The 5,878-nt window shown below is 42.4% G+C and overlaps 1 pseudogene across 1 annotated transcript; it reads left to right on the forward strand.

Moving 5' to 3' along the window:
* Positions 1–1,949: 1,949 nt before the first annotated feature.
* LOC120291266 lies at positions 1,950–5,089 on the forward strand (annotated as a pseudogene). Its single transcript, XR_005549218.1, has 8 exons — positions 1,950–2,397; positions 2,784–2,921; positions 2,997–3,065; positions 3,180–3,251; positions 3,848–3,930; positions 4,014–4,145; positions 4,267–4,476; positions 4,637–5,089. The product of XR_005549218.1 is annotated as an uncharacterized LOC120291266 (transcript).
* The last annotated feature ends 789 nt before the right edge of the window (positions 5,090–5,878 follow it).

Consider the following 5,878-nt stretch of genomic DNA (forward strand, 5'->3'; position numbering starts at 1 on the left):
TACCACGTACTTGCAATCCCCTGCAGCTGATATACTACAAGGGTGACCTTTTCTTCCTCAGTGCACCTTAGTAGTGCAAATGCTTTCTCTAAGTCTTGTATCCAGAGGGTTGCAGCTTTGGAATCTCCTGAAACTGTGTACCTCGGTGGTTGCAACTTCAGGTACTGCTCAACAAGCTTATGGATTGGTCTCTCGGCAACCACATTCCCCAGTGGAACCTCAGCAGGTACGACATCAGGTGTGGTGACTACGGCAGCAGCAGCGGCATTGGCAGCAGTAGTAGCGGCGGCTGTAGCAATAGCTTGATTCTGAGCCTGCTGCTCCATCCGATTTCCCATTGTCTCTAGCACCTACACGATCCCGTCCATTCTCGAATCACCAGGGGTTGCTACCCCAACACCAACAGTGGGCAATTCTACACTACTAACGCTAGCTTGAGCTAGCGCTCAACCACAACCCCCTCGGGCACCAACCCTCATCGGCATCCTACCCCGAGTCGTGGGCCTGATGGTCCTCTTACTAGGAGTTCTCGGCTCCTGGTCACTCATCCTACAAGTTCTTATAGACACTCGTTTTCCAATTCCAATACCATATTAGAATTTGAGTGACCACCGAACAAGCTACCAAACAACTATCACTCACATGCATCATCATAAAATAGAGGTCATTCCTACTAACTATCCCATGAACCCATCACACCTTATCACTCCAAACATAAACTTCATTCTGATACTACTTAAACGAGGTTGTCACGCCCCAACTCTCGGGAACGCACACATCCCACTTCGGTCGATACAAATGCGACTTCCCACGATAGTTGCCGATCCTTTACTTTTTTCTTTTTTTTTAATTGCACATGCAGAAGCAAACAATAACCCCTGACAACCAATAACATGAGATAGGAAAGCAAGGCAACCTTTCACAAAAGCACACTAACTACGCTAACACTCAAGGGTTGATGTTGGAAATGATTAACCTTCCATAGAGACCAACTCCAACACTAAAGATATTCTTAAACGCTATATTCCAAAAACATAGTCGACAAGTTGGAGTACCACTGAATGTGAATGACACATGAGGGCATATATATGATATTCATTTATGTAAGTGTGTACGTTGATGAATCCAAAACATCAATGGATCGGGCATGTGGTTGTGGCGTGATTTTTTTGACTTGCAATATCATCTATATACGCTATATCGCCTGCTCCTGAAGTATTATAGATCACTCGAGAAAATCTATAGTTCTATTTACCAACTCAGCCCATCAAAACGGATCGATGTTGCACTAACTACGCCAACACTCAAGGGTTGATGTTGGAAATGATTAACCTTCCATAGAGACCAAGTCCAACACTAAAGGGTTGATGTGAGAAATGATTAATCCTCTGACGTGCACTAACTACGCCAACACTCAAGGGTTGATGTTGGAAATGATTAACCTTCCATAGAGACCAAGTCCAACACTAAAGATATTCTTTAATGCTATATTCCAAAAACATAGTCGACAAGTTAGAGTACCACTATGATGAATGCGAATGACACACAAGGGCATATATATGATATTCATATACGAAATTGCATACGTTGATGAATCCAAAACATCATAGGATCGGCCATGTGGTTGTGGCATAATTTTTCGACTTGCAATATCATTCATATACGTTATATCACCTGCTCCTTAAGTATTATAGATCACTCGAGAAAATCTATAGTTCTATTTACCAACTCAGCCCATCAAAACAGATCGGAAAAAAAAAAACTTTATGATCCATTTTGGGGCAGAGATTTCTCGTAGCCCGGCCCGAAGCCCACCCGTTAATCCCTGCCGAGGGCTAATGCCACGGCGTCCAGTCGATTTTCATGGCTCAGATTCTTCCACGCCATCGTCACCAGTTTGGCGTCCCGCCACACGTCCAACGAGAAAATGGCCGTTTCCACGGTATCACGACCTCTCATCGATCGCGCCCACCGAAAATGGCCGTGTCACCACTCTCCTCCCGCACCCTCAGCCCGCTCCCTCCGCCGCACGTCGCTCTCCGGCGGTCGGGCGCCACCGCTAGGGCCACCGCGGTCGCTTTCCCGAGGAAAGATCCGAAGTTGAATCAGTTGGACGTGAGTTATTATGGCCAACGGTCGAAGTGGGCTCTCAGGCTCAGCTTAGCGGAGCAGAGCCCGCCGAAACCGGCCGTGGACGTGGAGCGGCTGGTGGGTTTCCTGTACGACGACCTCCCGCACCTGTTCGACGACCAGGGGATCGATCGGACGGCGTACGACGAGCGCGTGAAGTTCAGGGACCCCATAACGAAGCACGACACCATCAGCGGGTATCTGTTCAACATCGCCTTCTTGAAGACCGTGTTCAGGCCGGACTTCCAGTTGCATTGGGCCAAACAGGTTTGAATGCTTCATCTTTCAAAGCTGGTTCTGGGTTTGATGAGTGATGCTGAGGTTGAGCTTGTCACGTTGATTGATATTTTGAAGATGAGCTTGTTATGTTGAGGTTGAGCTTGGTTGCTCTTTTTAAAATTTTCAGTGCTATATTTCTGTGTGGCAATGCAAGTTGATGAATAATTCCACTGAGATTTGTATCCGTAGATGTTATTTGCAATTCATCATTCTCGTTAGTTGAAGACATTGACGATAGAATTTATATTTCGGCTGTAGTGATCATATATGTAGATCATTTTTTGGGGCAAAAACATCATTAAATTCTGAGGAGACTCTGCTGGTATACTGTGTAGCTGCTTAATTTCTCGGTTTTAACTGATTGAGATGGATAGACAGGACCTTACGAGATAACGACCAGATGGACGATGGTGATGAAGTTCATGCCACTTCCGTGGAAGCCGGAATTGGTCTTCACAGGAACCTCTATCATGGGAATCAACCCCGAGACAGGCAAGTTTTGCAGTCACGTGGTGAGTTACGAGTCAATTATATAGTCATAGAAAACTTTAAGTTCCCGTGTTTCAAAAAGGGATTCCCCATGTTAGGACTACTGGGACTCGATCAAGGAGAATGAATACTTCTCTCTGGAAGGTCTAAGGGATGTGTTCAGACAGGTAATGACTCTCCAGTTTCTGCTCATGTGACTTGCCTCTGTTTGGGTGCTCACATGTATTCTTATGCATTCAGCTGTGCTTCTTTGTGCATTGCTAATGTTGTGATTTGTGCAGCTTCAGTACTATAAGACTCCTGAGTTGCAATCTCCCATTTATCAGATATTGAAACGAACTGGAAAATATGAGGTATGTGTTTTGGAAACTATCTTTTAACAGTTTATGTTGTGCAAACGAGACGATCTAGTTTTTGTTGCATTTGTTAGGACCTTACCACTTGTCAGATCAAATTAGATTAGCTTTACTGTGTTTTTGACATCTTCATGATGCAAGTAAGAGATTCCTTGGTATCTAACTGGAAGCATTTCATGTCATTTTATTGCTTTGTGAATCTGACCATTTTCAAGCTGATCCACATTTCCAACTTCAGTGAAGGCATCAATGTCCAACTAGCTATGGTCGACTAGCTGATCCTTCTTTCCACTTTCTTTTATTTTCCCGTTCCTTTTACGGCTATAGCATAATTTATTTTTATAAGTTTTTGCAGTTGTCTCTTTTCTTATCATAATCTAGACTATGATCATTTTGTGTAGGGCACTTTTTTTGGGTTAATCCCTTCTCATTTCCTGAAAACATGTTGCCATTTATTTGTGTGCATATTGAAACAATCTCTTTGTATTCTGATTTCTGATCACTTACTGTATACTTGATTGAAGAGTCAAGCACTGAGAAACTTTTGTTAATATCTGCTTGGAATTGTTATTAAGCAATACTGCAATCCATAGGTAAGAAAGTACGCGCCATTTTTAGTAGCAGAAACAAGCGGAGACAAGCTGTCTGGATCGAAAGGTTTTAATGACATAGCAGGGTCAGTTGCCTCTGCCCATCTATTTTATAGCATTAGTTTCTTTTCTTGTATGACAATGTTGATGATTGAATTAATATGCACAGGTATATCTTCGGGAAGAATTCGAAAACGGAGAAAATGAAAATGACTACTCCTGTCTTCACTCAAGCATTTGATAATGAGTTGTCGAAAATATCGATTCAATTTGTTCTTCCGCTGGAGAAAGATTTAAGCAGGTGGGGCTATATAAGTTTATACAATTGAAATTTCTTAAGGCGTGTTATGCCAAAATTCCCTTTAGCTAGTGAAGCAAATTCAGTATTATCGAGTGAAAGTAATAAGATATCTTTTGTGCAGTGTACCTGATCCCAGTCAAAAACATAAGCTTGAGACAAGTTGATGGTGGTATTGCTGCTGTTCTGAAGTTCAGTGGAGAGCCTACTGAAGATATTGTTCTCGAAAGAGAGAGAACTTCGCTCTAGTCTTCTAAGAGATGGGCTCAAACCAAAGATGGGTTGTCTGTTTGCAAGATACAATGATCCAGGACGAACGTGGAGCTTTACATTGGTAAGACGATGCCATCATCTCTGGCATACAATTCTATAGGGTTGCCGCTTGTGACTTGCAAAAAGCTAATTTCAAAGGTGCTGTTTGATTTGTCACTGTACTATGATAAATAACCTGTTAAGTATTCACTTGCATTTTTTGGGGTTGCTTGTACTTGCAGAGAAATGAAGTGTTGATATGGCTTGAGGAATTCGAGTTGGAGTTGTATATGATGTAGTGAGCAGTGAGTCCAGCAATTCTTTGAGGCACTGTCTTTGCAGATATAACTTATTAGCTATCTTGAAGCTTTATAACACTCTGCCAGTGAAATCGGCGCAGTAGCACAGGCTCAAACCATGTTCCTATTAGCATCCAACAAGTCTAGTATTTGTATATTGCCTCAGACAAAGCATAGGAATCCTGCGGCTGCAGTAACTGTTTATACTTTGAATCCTTTCACGAGAAAGATGGAGAGAGGGATTGTTCCATGAGTGCATGTATAATCGTTACCTCAGGGATCCGAGGATAGCTCTTGATGTGAACTCCATGTGTTGTTCCTGTATTCAGTATGCTCTATCTCCTTGTGTTTATGAAGTTTCAACAATGAGATGACCAAGGATAGTGGATTGATCAATGTTTCATGGCCCATCTGCCCATAAAATGTGTAAAATGGTAAAAACATGGCAGGAAGCATATCATGACGTTAGCGGATATCTGTTTTTCAGAGAAAACCTCACTTTGACGCTTTTTTTCTGGTTGATTTAGCAGATAAATGCAACAGCCATATATCGAGTGGAAAGTACCAATACTGAAGGGTTTCTAGGCAGAGCAAGAACCTTCACTTCCCTGACAATGTGAAAAAGCCCTGAATGGGAAGCTGCTGAGGAGCTAATTTTGTTTTAGCCAAAAGGAGCTAGATTGCATAGAAGGAAGTATTAATCGCATGAAGTAGGTTCCGAGATCTAGTCCAGGTCTCAATTTTTTTTAACAAACTGACTATTAAAACCAAATATAAGTCCTGAATTTGTGACCGACGCCCCATTACCTAAGAGACACATCATACTTAGGGGTGAGCGGTTCCAGGTTCCGGTTCGGTTCCGTCTGGAACCTGGAACCTACCCTCGGGTACAGGTTCCTCAAAATGAGGAACCTGGAACCTACCCGTGGGAACAGGAACCACAGAACCTACCCCGTCACAGGTTCCGGGGTCGGTTCCAGGTTCCAACAGGTTCCTTTTTTTTTTTTTTTTGTTATTTTTAGATTTGAACTATAACATATGCGCACGTTACCCAAAAAACTATAACGTATGCGCACGTTACCAAAAAAAAAAAAAAAAATCTATAACATATGCGCATGTTAACAAAAAAAAATATAACTTATGCGCACGTTACCAAAAAAAAATTATAACGTGCACGCACGTTAC

Source organism: Eucalyptus grandis, chromosome 3 (genome assembly GCF_016545825.1).
Source record: "Eucalyptus grandis isolate ANBG69807.140 chromosome 3, ASM1654582v1, whole genome shotgun sequence".
Lineage (NCBI taxonomy): Eukaryota > Viridiplantae > Streptophyta > Magnoliopsida > Myrtales > Myrtaceae > Eucalyptus > Eucalyptus grandis.